At 37.4% G+C, this 13892-nt stretch overlaps 1 pseudogene; it reads left to right on the top strand.

The window, feature by feature from the left end:
• Positions 1-417: 417 nt before the first annotated feature.
• Gm11826 lies at positions 418-939 on the top strand (annotated as a pseudogene).
• Positions 940-13892: the final 12953 nt, after the last annotated feature.

The following is a 13892-nucleotide window of genomic DNA, read 5'->3' as shown; positions in this document are numbered from 1 at the left end:
TGTATGATAATATCCTCTGTAATGATGAATAGCCATTTAAAAACTCCGGGGTTAAGACCACAAAGCAAAATGGACTATTGGACTTCTTAGACTGGTAAATATCACTTGCAGTCTCGCAGCACAAGTCCTGCAATGTGACAATGTCTTCTGTGGGACCAGAAATTCAATAAATTGTCCTTACTGGAATCTACAAAAGGGATTAGGTAGAGTAGGAAGGGTCAGAACCTTTCACATGTAGCATCTTTAGTGAATGAGTCACTTAAATACCCAGGATGCTGTTTCTAAACCCTAAGCAACATTTTATTGTGCAGAATTCCAGAAAGAAGAGATTTAGCTGGTTTTTTTTTCCCAACACTATACATTTTATTCTCTAGTTAAAGTAAATTAGACAATTAACAAAATAACCTTTGCCGCTCTTTCCTTTTGCGGCCATCAGTGGATCGCAGCCGCCAAAATGAAGTTCAATCCCTTCGTGACTTCTGACCAAAGCAAGAACCGCAAACGGCATTTCAATGCGCCCTCTCACATTCGGAGGAAGATCATGTCTTCCCCTCTTTCCAAAGAGCTGAGACAGAAGTATAACGTTCGGTCTATGCCCATTCGGAAGGATGACGAAGTTCAGGTTGTTCGCGGACACTACCAAAGGCCAGCAGATTGGCAAGGTGGTCCAGGTGTACAGGAAGAAATACGTCATCTACATCGAACGCGTCCAGCGAGAGAAGGCTAATGGCACAACCGTCCACGTGGGCATCCACCCCAGCAAGGTTGTTATCACCAGGCTAAAGCTGGACAAGGACCGCAAGAAGATCCTGGAGAGGAAAGCCAAGTCCCGACAAGTAGGAAAAGAGAAGGGCAAATACAAGGAAGAAACGATCGAGAAGATGCAGGAGTAGAGACATCCCATGCACGGCTTTCATTAAAGACTGCTTAAGTAAAAAAAAAAAAAAAAAAAAAAAAATTGCCTTTCTTATTTTGACTTCAGAAAGACTTTAGTATAGAGTTAGGGAAAGGACTGGGCTTTTATAATATACAATAAAAAAGCTCAAAATACATAAATAGTTTTTCCCACCTCATGTTTGACTTAACTATCCATTTCAAAGTTGAACATGGACTCACTTTTAAATTTATGCTATGAAAGCATAGCAAATAGATGGTTTTGACGTCCTTTATTAACAACTCATTGTTCTCTGTTTTAACCATCATTCCACTTAAAAACATCTCATATAATTCTAAATTTATTCACCAAACTCCAGAAGTTAGAATAATAATCTCCTAATTCCACATTTCTAAAATTTAATAAAAAAGTGTAGAACTTTAAGACTTGGAGAAAACCATTAGAGATATATTCCAGTGTCAGTTTTTAGAAAAGAGAACAAGAACTTGGAGGAGTGAAGTGGCCTCCTATAGGTTGTGACTAATAACCAATATGAGAAGATTCTAGAATAGGGGTCCAGCACTCCTGCTTTCTAAATGCTTCTGTCCACCCTGCCTTCCACTGCAAGTGTCTGCTACAGTATGCACCCAATGATGTAAAATCATAAGTTTTATCAGCACTGGCTCTCCATAAGCCACGTGAAGGTAGGGTTTCTGCTTTATTTATACTGTATTTCCTGCAATGCCTGTAACAGCCTTTAAGCTCAAATCAAATACCACAAAAGATTCATTGAATTTGGTTTCTAAACAGGAGTGGCAGCATTCCATGTATGATGTGCAATAGTAAGCTGTTTTCTCCTATTTTCCCTCAAGACATTTGCATTTTAATGCATGTTTTCTCCAGAAGTGCTCTTGGTCTTCACCAAACAATAACAATGAAGGGTGGAATGTCTCCCTTCCAATGTGCTCAAACATACATGCTTCTATTTGATTCTGTCACAATCACATGACAGTTTCCATGATTTAGTGTGGTTAATGCATTTCTTCAATGCTATCCAGGGAATACATGTAAGGCTACGTGTTCCATCAGCAGTCAATGTTCGTTTTAGGTCCTGTCTGAACCAGGGGTTCACATTATGTTCCCAGGGTCCTGTCTGAATGAGGGGGTCTCTTTGAAGATCAATAGAAAAAGTAAGAAACCACACAGAATGAAAGTTTACCAAAGATTATTCTATATGACTTTAGGTAATCTCACATACTCCTAATTTGCTCATAGAAAAATTCCAGTGCAACAATCATAGGAAAAGGGGATAAATGGGTCTGATACCTATTTCCTTTCATGCACTACATTCTTCCTGTCATCATTAATACTTTTGTGCCTATGAAGGATCCCAGGTCTCTCTAAGTGCCCTAATATTTCAACTATAGCATTGTTGAATATAGATAGATATTCAACAGAATTTCAAACAGAAGATATTTTGTATATTATGTTCCAGTGAGGTATTTTAACCTAATAAAAACATGACACTATTAGCTTGGAGTTTATGTTTTGCAAGGATGTTGCTTTTATTTCTTTCAAAGAATAAATAAGGAGCGGTAAATCCATGCTCCATCTACTCGACCATTGTCTCGTTATTGGCAGTGTATTTTAAAACCCAAGGAAACATCTCTTTTGTTCCCAGTGTGACTCTCTGCAAAGGAGAGAAGATATCTGCTGGCCAGTCTGATCCTCCAATAGAGAAGGGCTGTCATTAAAATCTCGCATACTATCAAGTGGGAGAAGCAGACTTATATTGCAATTACTTTCCTATTAGCTGCTGCCCATTGCTCCTGACAGGTATAAATTAGATCTCGCCAGGTTGCCTACAGATTAATGAGTTCCAAAATTGGCATTCAATTGTTTGGGAGTGAAAGGCAGAAAGGGGAGGTGGATGCAAAATCTTTATACACCTGCGGTTAGAGGATATTTTCTTCCATTTCATATTTTCCCTCTCGCCTTGCTATCACTTGGGTGATAAGCGACACTTCTGTCTGAGGATTCCTTTCTCACAGCAGAACCTTGCAGCTGAGGCGAGGCCAGAATTAATAATTTGCGTGAGCAAACACACAGCTGCTGTTTGTGGAGAGAGATTCTATTAACGAACAGTGAATTCTCATAATTAGCCGAGTGGTTTCTGCAGCTGCCCGCCTGACCCCAGACTGCACAAATTGTGGGTGGTGTTCGGCCTGGAAATCCATCTTCCCTAATTACTATAAGCATGTTCTTCCACTCCCAATGACTGCAAAAGGAAAAAAAAATTAGATATTTTTTACTCATTCAAATGCTGTTCTTATTAGAGTTCCCTTTGTATAGAAATTTATATTTGTCTATTAGCATTTCCAAGAGTGTACAGGTGTAGTTACAAATTAGAGGCAGAGGAGTATAATTCATGGATCTCGAAGCACACACAAATGCCTGCTCTGCACACAGGAGCAAGGTCTGTGCTCTCTGGAAGCACAGTTTCTCAAACAGCAGTTGCTGAATGCATCGTGGGCAAATGCTCAGCCACATCTCTGCTTCTCTTGTACCCTTAGGTCTGGTTTAACTCACCTGTCACCCTTCTCCTCCAACATCCAGTGCTCCCAAACGGTATTCAATTAAAAGAGAAGGAATTGTGTACGCCAGTATAAGCTCTAACCTCATGGGAGCTAGGATTCAGTTTGTCATTCTGTCAACCTGAAACCAGACCAACTTGTTTGACATTGATTTGCCTGACCAGATCATGGCTAAGTATCTCACTCCCAATATTGCCCACCCACATCTCACCTACTTATAACACATGCCTGGTGCTTAGTTTGTTTGGGTAACTGGTTAATTTTATTTGCAGAAGCAAACTTTGAACAGTCTCTATGTAGTCTGGTTAGCTTGGCACTGAGGTCTGCATTTTCTGTGGCAACAAGAGCACACACCTGAATCAGATTGATTTTAGTAAAAATATTTCTAGTGGAGATTTTAGAAATGTCAGAATGCTTATTTTAAAGTAAGATGGTTATACACAGAGAATCCATCTGAATTTGCGCCACGTGTCCTAGCATGTGCTTAGAGAATGGGGCTTGGGTATTTCCCTCCACGAATACTATCATTCGAGTCTGGGATGCAGCTAGTATGAGCATGGGAGAAATTCTTTTCTTTTCATATATTAGAAAATTCAGTATTGACCTAGTACCCATTCCTCTTTCTTCTATCTGCATGTCTTTATCATCTGTCAAAGACTCAGTATTTCTCTGGTCCCTAGCCTGGTGTTTCAACTTGAGAAGAGGAGGCAAACATTAAACTAGTAAATCACACACACACATACACACACACACACACACACACACACACACACAGAGAGAGAGAGAGAGAGAGAGAAAGAGAGAGAGAGAGAGAGAAAGAGAGAGATCCAATTGCAAGAAGCAGTACAGTTATTAAAATATGAGTTCAAAGTTCTGGAAAGGGATTTAGTGAGTTCAAAGACTGGCATTGACATTTATCAGCTATTTTAGTAGTTCCTTCATTTTTAAAATGGGTATATTAAGAGCGTGTTTAACCAACTAGTCATTATACTAAATGAACTTATATTATCAAACATGAAAGTGGTAACATGTATACAGGGACCACAATGCCAATTAGCTGCTAGTATTATAATAGCCATGAATGAGAAATAATAAAAGAAAACAAATGACAGAAATCAGACAAAATCCAAATTTCTATACAGAATCATTAAGAACCCTGCTTCATTCTGCTTGTCCATGGCAAGCCTGCCCTTTATAGTAAACAACAATCAGGGAGGCAAAGGTTGTCTCTTGACAGTGGTTGAGCTGGCCACAGGAGACTGACATACTTTTTCTATATTGAGAGTAGCTTACAAAACGTTCCTTTGGTAGGGGTTGCTTTCTGTGTTTCAGGATCTAAATAAAGAAATTGTGCCAAAGGTTCACAGTGTAGGTTAGAGCAGTGCAAAGACCACTGCAGATTGTCCAGTATATAAGATGCAAAATTGCTTTAACTTCTTCTCTCTCTCTCTCTCTCTCTCTCTCTCTCTCTCTCTTTCTTTCTTTCTTTCTTTCTTTCATCTTTCTCTTTTGATAAAGCAGTGTTGTAATCATCTGGTTCTTAGAAACTATTCAAATCACTCAAGATAAAGGTGAGACAATAGGGTCCTTTAAAATGGTGGTCTGAGAAACCTATGGCAAAAAGCTGGCAGTCAGGGTTTTGTGTTCTGTCATAAAGCACTGTGTGTGTGTGTGTGTGTGTTTCTGGATTATGGCTTCAGCAAAACTTTTTTGCAATGAATTTCAGTTAACTCAACTCAGAATCCAAGAAGAAGGAACATTGCTAAACCCGGAGGCAATCATGTCTAATACGCCTATATCATGGAACCTCTGATACCAGTTCCTATTGCAATGGCTTTCACCAAGTGGTCCCACTAAATCATTAAATCAATGCTTCTTCAACATTTGAAATAGAAATTAGATATTCTGCTGCTTCATTTAAAATTTACAATTTGAAATGAATGTGTAAAGTCCCATGTCTTAATTTATTCATTCAATACTGATACTCAAACTCTCTAATTGAAAATGATGTTAGGCTGAAAATGTGCTAAAAGCTAAGGATAGTTATTAAAAGGTATTTATGTGAACACGTATACATGCATCTTAACGCATAGTTATCAACCGTTAAATATATTTGGTGGCTTATCTTTTGTAATAAATATCAGCTTTGTTTGATTGGGTGTAGAAATGGTTTAAGTGTTCTTAATGTTTTCTCAATATATTAGTTGACTGGTATATGAACCTTTCCTTCAGGTTCTCCATATCTAAAAACTGATGTCCATATTGAACAACTCCCATGGATTGTTTTTATATAATAATCTGTAAGTATTGAATGGTATGATATTTAAATTGTCACCTGGAAAAATCAAAGAGGGATTATCCAGATCAGGTTGGCCAGTGTGAATGTATATGGAGGAGTGCCTTGATTATTAATCGATGTAAATACTCCCAGCCTATTGTGAGTAGCACCATTTTCTAGATCTGGATCCTGGCATGTAGGTAGAATAGAGAAATCACTCAAGCACTAGGAGCCTGCAGACATCCATCCTCTCTGCTCTTGGCTGTGCACTGCGAATGACCAGATGTTTCAACCTCCAGCTGATGTGACTTTCCTTCAATGATGTATTATAACCCAAAATTGTGAGCTGAAATAAACCAATTTTTTTCCTAGTTGCTGTGGCCATGACATTTTATCTCAGCAACAGAAATGAAACTAGGACAGAGGAGATGGAAATGAAGTCTGCTGAAAACCCTATCCATTCTTCAGAAAAATTATAGGGACATTATAAAGATCCTCCTCCAACTTCACCCAGGAAGCCAAAGACACATTTAACTGTAGACCTCATTCAGGAGTGCTTTGATTCATCAAGCCATCAATTCATTCAAACAACCAACTCCCAAAGTATTGAGAATGCTAGTGCCTTAAAAGACAACATGATGCCATTATCCAGGGGGTTATGGGTTAGTGATAAGGATGGTAATACTTTAGTGAACAAACTGCTTTGCAAGAGGAAATCATCAAGTATGAAGTTTTGATGAATAGGGAAGGTTTCTAGAAAGGCTAGTCTAAAATGCATGTTCTGATGGATAAATAGAAGTTGGCTAGTATGGAGGATGAGGTTATGTATGGAAAGCAAAGAGACAAAAGGAAGTTCTTGTGTCAAAAATACACTACAAATATGTCAAAGATATATTGGCAAGACTGGTTCTACAGAAGTGGAGCTGGACTAGAAAGCAGAAACCAGGTTGGACAAATCAATAGAGGACAATTATTAAGGGCCTATTTGCAAGGCCAGGAGTCCTACACTCTATCTGGAAAGAATGAATATGCACCCAGGAACATTTAAGAGCAGAATATAACAAGTTAAAGGCTATATTTTAATTTCGTGTAACTACTTTGGGAAAACTGATTAGGCCAAGCAAGATAAACCCTGATTTAGAAACAATACAAGTGGTCCAAGAGAGAGACAGTGGACAAGTGGGAGTGATGTTACAGTGAAGGGAGCCATTGCTAGAAGTAAGGTGAGAAGTTTCTATCAGATTCTGTATATGACCAAATGTGTGCTCAGAACGCTGTAAGAATTTTAGAAGGCTGGGGTTTAAGCCTTGAAGTGGCAGTGATTGAGGAGCTATGTTTTTTTGCTACTCATTGAAACGAAGAATACAAAGAGCAGACCTGTAGATTGAATTGGGTTTGATGGAATAGTGATAATGGGATCTATAAGAAGGTAGGAGAGCAAGTGCATGAGGAGAAAAGAAGACTTAAGAGAATAACTTCATTTAAGGCATATTCTGGGCAGGAAAATGTCACTAAGAAGATATGGCCACCCAACAATTCATAATAGATAGACATTTAGCAAGCAAAGCTTTGGTCAATAAATGCAAATAATTTAGAGATGCACCCCAGGAATTAGTCAGCAAGGAGGAACCTAGTTCATTACTGCAGATAATAGTGACCATAAATGAACAAAAAGATTCTATAGCTTCTCTGGAGACCATGAGGACTGTTTCATGATAAAAGCTAGTCAAGGAACATTATACAAGGTCAACCCCTCAGGAAATTGTTATTTGAATGTTCTTGATGTAATTTAGTTTAATTACTATTTTAATCCATTCATTGTTGTATGTTAGCATTTTATCATATCTATATGATCTTATTGCTTAGATCTTAGACCCTAGTCTTTTAAATGAGCTTGTATATATTTTAGCTCACTTATGATCTTTTACTGACAACCAAGGTTAGTAAAATCTTTTGTTTTTAATAGCTTATTATGGGAGATTTATTTGAAACTTTTAAAGTATATATATAGTATAGTAGTGTAAATGATAGGAATGTTCTTTATGTTACAGCACCAGGAGCTAAGTGAAACCTTATTTCCAATGCCCAATAAAAGACCCAATGTAACAAAAAGGTAATTAGTGCAGCTTACATTGAAAGAAACTACTGCACCATTTCATGTCATATTGTCACTTACCACTATTGGAAAAAATGGCAGATTACAAATTGTTCCTCTTCAAAAATAATAAATGATAAAACATGATTTTAAAGTAATCTTTATTTGTCCTCATTGTGTGTGTGTGTGTGTGTGTGTGTGTGTATACACTGCTGTTTACATACAGTGGTGTCATCACTTTTCCATTCACTGGTCTCTGATTTGATCTGGCAGCTCAAGATGGTAGGAAATCCTCTGAGAGGTAACTCTTAAGTTTGGCTGCATGTAATAATTGGGAGTTTTAAAAAATACCAATACCTGAGGCACCAATGCTACAAATTGTCATGCATGGTAGAGCCTCATAAACAATACCCATGTGATATGGGGTTAGGAGTCACCCCTGAACCTGCACTCTTTCTCTGTCCACAGGAAATAACTCATTGAGACCTAATCCTGTAGCCCTTTCCTTAGTAGGGGTGTTAAAAAACAAAAACAAATAAACAAAATGCAACACAACAACAAAAAACGTGATCTTTGGTGACAGCCACGTTGTTGCCTTGGGCCAGAGGATTTTAATCGTGTTGGTAGACCAGCATCCTTCATTTGTTTTCAAGAAAAGCAGAGCCAATGAAGGTTGGGCATTTCCCCTATGTTCATAACAATTCCTAAAACTTCTGATATCCTTTGTCTTGCAAAATAAATCTTAGAAAGACCCATATAAGGCTATCCTATAGAGGTTATGTGTCATTTCCAACTTCAAGGTTATTAGAGGAACAATAGGACTGCTATTGAAGAGAAGCCATGTTCCTGTTCTCTCCTCCCATCTTTAGTTTGGGCAGTGCCTTCCCATGTTGTAGATCTAATCTGATGATTAAATGAAATCAGATTTAACTTAAAATACTTTGGATTTTATAAACTGTACCTTCAGTATGACTTGCTGGATTTATATGGAAAGCCATATAAATATGAAGCAACCTGAATTCTCTGGGTGATTAGGCATGTCAGAATTACCCTGGGGTGACAGAAATGTGTTTGAACAAGCCAGTACCCGCTCAAATCCTTGGTATATGGAGCATGAATCTTTAAGATCTGTGATTGTTTACACATGAAAAGACAAAATACTATTTCAGAGGGGAAAAATCACAACGATCAGAAAGCTTTTGGTCATCAAATCAACAATTTGATGAGTTAACTCAAAATGAATCAGAAACATATGGATTGAATTTCTCTTACCAAACACATGAATTTAAAAGGAAAAGAGAACTCTGAAAATGTGTTTTGAATTTCCTTAACCCCGAAATGTTTGAAAAGTAATTTGATGCAATTGGAGGAATGAGAATGGGCTTGGTGTCTCCCAATTTGGGGAAGCCAACCAACTGACTCTGCAGTGCTAACACTGCATGTTCTTAAATCAGCAAATACTAAGAAAAAGGTTTTCCTCTCTATTTGCCCATAAATAGGAGCAGAAAGTTTGAAATGTATATAGTAAGTTTCTTTATCTCTTTATAATAAATAGAAATCACAATGTCCACAGATGCCTTTGACGACATTTTATCTCTTTGTCGATAGTAACATAAAAGGAGAGATTAAATTTTACAGATGATTTTTATACTTCTTTCTTTTCTATTATCCTATTAATTGCTGATATGCCAACAATTAACTTAAATATAAGGGTTCCTATGTTCAGATCGTTTGCATGAGTGTTTAAGGGATAAAGATACTTTTACATCCTAAGAAGTACTCCGTTGGTACCATGAAAACATGAAATTTATAGTTTGACAAATTTTTCATGTTATTTTGAGAACAAATTATTTTTGGAATTAGTAATGAAATAACAGAACAAAATCAATCAGATTACATTTGGTTCTTGCTCGTAGCTGATATTTAAGCATTTGTACTGAAATGAGATATTGATCTTTTATTTTTATTGAAAATTTGCTTTTTTATAAAATATATTCTTACAGTTTCACCTGTCCCAACTCCTCTTAGCTCTTCCCCATTTTCTTGCCCACCCAAATCTATACTCCTTTTCTTCTCATTAGAAAAAAAAGTTAAGGGCTGGTGAGATGGCTCAGTGGGTAAGAGCACCCGACTGCTCTTCCGAAGGTCCAGAGTTCAAATCCCAGCAACCACATGGTGGCTCACAACCATCTGTAACGAGATCTGATTCCCTCTTCTGGAGTGTCTGAAGACAGCTACAATGTACTTACATATAATAAATAAATAAATCTTTAAAAAAAAAAAAAGTTAAAATAAAAATAAGCAAAGCAGAATCAAACAAAACAAACAAACAAACAGCAAAACAAGCTAAAGAAATAGCACAAGAAACACATACAGACAAAGAGACACACTCATTTGTACACAGAAAAATCCTATAAGAACAAAAAACTGGAAAACATATAAGTTAAAGACCTGTAAGATATTAATAAAAGTCCAGACAAAGCATTGTGAGACAGAATGACAGCAACAACTTCAACCAAAATCTTCCAAAAGTACCACTGAGTTCATTTCCTGTTGGCCAACTTCAGCTGGGCATGCAGGCTGCCCTTCAGCATGGTTTGCATACCCTGTGAGACTCCTTTGGAAAGTGCAGTTTTCCTTTGTGATTTGTTTGTTTGTTTGTTTGTTTGTTCTTTGCTTTACACTGTTGAACTCATTGGCCCACTACATTTTTCTCCTTTATTATGTCTGCATAGATAATTCTATCCCTAGTTTTCTAAGAGTTGTTGGGAGAACACCTCTTTGTTAGAAAGTAGTAGGATTGCCTTCACAGTAAACATAAACTGCCATTTCCCTCTTTAAATCTCTCTTCAGCCCCCGCAAAATTTATGCACAAAGAGGCACCATACAGCTACAATGAAAGCCATAGGAGATTGCAGCATGTGTCAAGTTCCCTGAATTCCAAGGCTGGTCCCATCATTGACTGGTTGAATGGTATACCACAGCACCCCTAAATTTTTCAGCTCTGCTTATCTTCCCTTTATAAACTGGGGATAATGATAATCTTTATTTTGGTTGTTGTATCAAAAGAGATAGTGTGTGGGATGTGTATGGATCAGCATTTGAGAGGCACTTATGAAAGTAAGAGGTAAAGAAATGAGAATGTGGGAATTATATGACCTCATACACAAAGAGACAGATTTAATTCCCAAATTATAATAAAAATATTTATTTTCCTACAATTAACTCAAAGCATGGTCTTGTTCTTTGGCTAAAGATGAATGAAAAAAAGAAAAAAGCAAATAAGAGAGATTTCTAGTGTTATCAAACCAGTTCACGCATCTCTTCTACACCACTTAGTACAAGACACTTATCTGTAGAAAGGGTAATAGAATTCGGTGTAAATTTTAATAATTACAGCAGTGATTACCTTCGGATCCGGTGAGTTCATTATTGGCTGAAGAATTCCAGAGACTCTCGTTAAATGGCCCATGGAATGAATCAGGCATGGAATTAACCTATCTTTAGTTCCCTAAAGCTTATGTTCCATGAAGGAGTACTCAGATTGCTTTGTGCCTACACCTTGAACCATTTGGGAAAAAAATTAGTTCTTTAAAGAAACTAAGCCCAAAATTCTAAGCGAACTGACCCTTAAGTAACTAAAAACAAGGGGAAACCAGCAGCACCAGCAAGTGTTTTAAACAACTACCAAGTGAGTGTCTCCTGCAGCTCTGCTCACTGCGGGTGGCTATGGCTGTGCCCTGGGCCTTGGATGCTAGTTGAAAGGCAGCTGCCCTGCCTCAGGCTGGAAGTCCTCTGCAGGAGAGCCTGCAGAAAAAGAGGTATTTTGGTGCAAAGAAAGAATAGGTACTGGGTTAATAACTCCTATTTTCTCAGAGCTCTACTGAAATTCAAATAGTCTTTTAATTGCTTAGAGTTTTGTCCTTTAAATGTGGACACTGAACTGGATTTGATGAATTTTGTTGCAGTATCTTTTTGCCACGCACACTCACACACACAAACACATATACACATTATACTTGCCATATACATATGATGCATATGGATATATGGCTATCATAGAAAGAGTGGGCATTACTTCTTTAGAAGGACTGTCCTGGAAACCTCTTAGCATCACTTCCTTTTAAAGAAATTGCCATTCACTCATTCTGAAATATCCCTTAAAAGAGTCTAGAGTCATTGACTTTGCAGGTATATGAATTTCTGCCAAATAATTTTGTAATCTGTCTAGTGTTAGAGAACTCAGACTTCTATCACTCTTCAGAGGGCTATGCTTATTAGTAAGTGTTTCTATATGCTCAGGTGTAACTTTGTAACTTATTCATTATAACATTCACCAAATATTCTAATTATATTATTAACACCACACAGTTGAAATCCAATCCCTTCTCCACAATTGCAGCACCTATTTCAAATCTAATTGGATTCATGTACCAAGCATTTCCTGTATGTTGTCATTGATCACTCAACAGCACTGTGGGTCTCTTTTCCCTTCTTTGTGACATGCTCCATCCTTTATAAAGGGCAATAGATTACACAGACAATGAAATTCTGAGTTTAGTGTGATTAATGCATTAGGAAGGCAGGATTGTCATCCACATTGGACTGGTTTCTATGGGGGTCAATAAAAATCAGATTATATTAGCCCTTATGGCAGACTTTTCAGAGTTGACTCGTAATAAACTTGAAGCCAATTAAGACCTGTTTATTTTACTCATAGCAGAGTTCTGTCACATTCCCTCTCTTGTGTATTATTAGAGTTGTTTGTTCGATATCCTATTGACTCTCAACTCTTTGGTATAACTGGGGTCTCATAAGATACAATTACTCTGTATCTAGAAATAAAGAGTGATTTGTGTCAGTTATGCCTGTCCAGGCTAGCCCACCATAACTGTAGAAGACATTTGTACTTGCAACCAAGGGAATTCAGTTTGACCTCTCCATTGCTTGCTGCATTATAGATCATCTCCCTTATTTTCATTTTATTCCAATATATAGAGCAGAGAAGCAAAAGGCAGACCTTTTGTTCCAGCCTGGACAGACACTGGAATTTTAGTGTTGGTGAATCTCAAGGATATGCAAAGGTCATGGTGAAACCATGACTCCCCAAGTGTCACTGGGAAATGTTTTCTATTATTTACTATCTTTATTTTTTCCTTGCCACATTTTCATATATAATTTTCTTTAAATAATAAAATCCAGGATTGTGCCCTGATTCTCATTACTATCATATTATATTTAGGTCATTGTTATCATAGCTGATCTGTTGGGGGTCTTTGTTCTGTCATTTAACATAGGTGTTATATCACCTAGATCTTCATCTTTTGACAGTCAGTCTGTTATCAATTAGAAACCATGGTAATGTATGTGATACTTGGAAAGATACTCAAAGTTAGTTTGTGTTTCAGGCTGTGAGGCTCCCACTTGTTTGATGACTTCAGAAAGAATAATACATTTCCTACTACGACGAGTCCAGCTCTTCCCATTCATAGCCAGGAAGCTTAACATGTCTAGGAAATGGAAACATCTAGTTTTATGTCTTGTAAGCCACTCAAGGAATTTCATATCAATTTAGGTTGGTATAAACAATTCTCAGGGCTATGGATGATCTATCACCAGCGAACTAAAACATGTCTTAGTCCTATGTAGGAGGTTTAAGAAGACACTCTTTATCTCACTTGCCAAAGTTGTTTCCTTATGAGCTTCAAATGTCAAAAGGGGGGATTACAAATTACCTTAAAGATGGAAGGCCTTCATGCGTAACATTTTATTATGTTGATTTTATGAATGTAAGTAAGAAGTACAGTATCAGCATAAATCTTCATCCTGAGAAACAGAATCAAAAATAATGGTATTTTAAAAGGACACAAAAGATTCAAAGGATTGATTCAGATTCTTTCAGCTATGGCGGAGGAGCTACTGAACCCAAAAAGACTTATATATCCCCTGATTGCTAATCTTCCAAGCATTGATTTATAGGATTCTTTCTGCCAGCTGTTTAGAGGTTACCGAAAACACATCAGGCTTTGCTGGTGACCCCAAGTGCTTTAA

The sequence above is a fragment of the Mus musculus genome, chromosome 4, assembly GCF_000001635.26.
Source record: "Mus musculus strain C57BL/6J chromosome 4, GRCm38.p6 C57BL/6J".
In the NCBI taxonomy this organism is placed as follows: domain Eukaryota; kingdom Metazoa; phylum Chordata; class Mammalia; order Rodentia; family Muridae; genus Mus; species Mus musculus.
The sequence above is the reverse complement of the archived record's forward strand: the minus strand, read 5'-3'. Positions and strand labels throughout refer to the sequence as shown.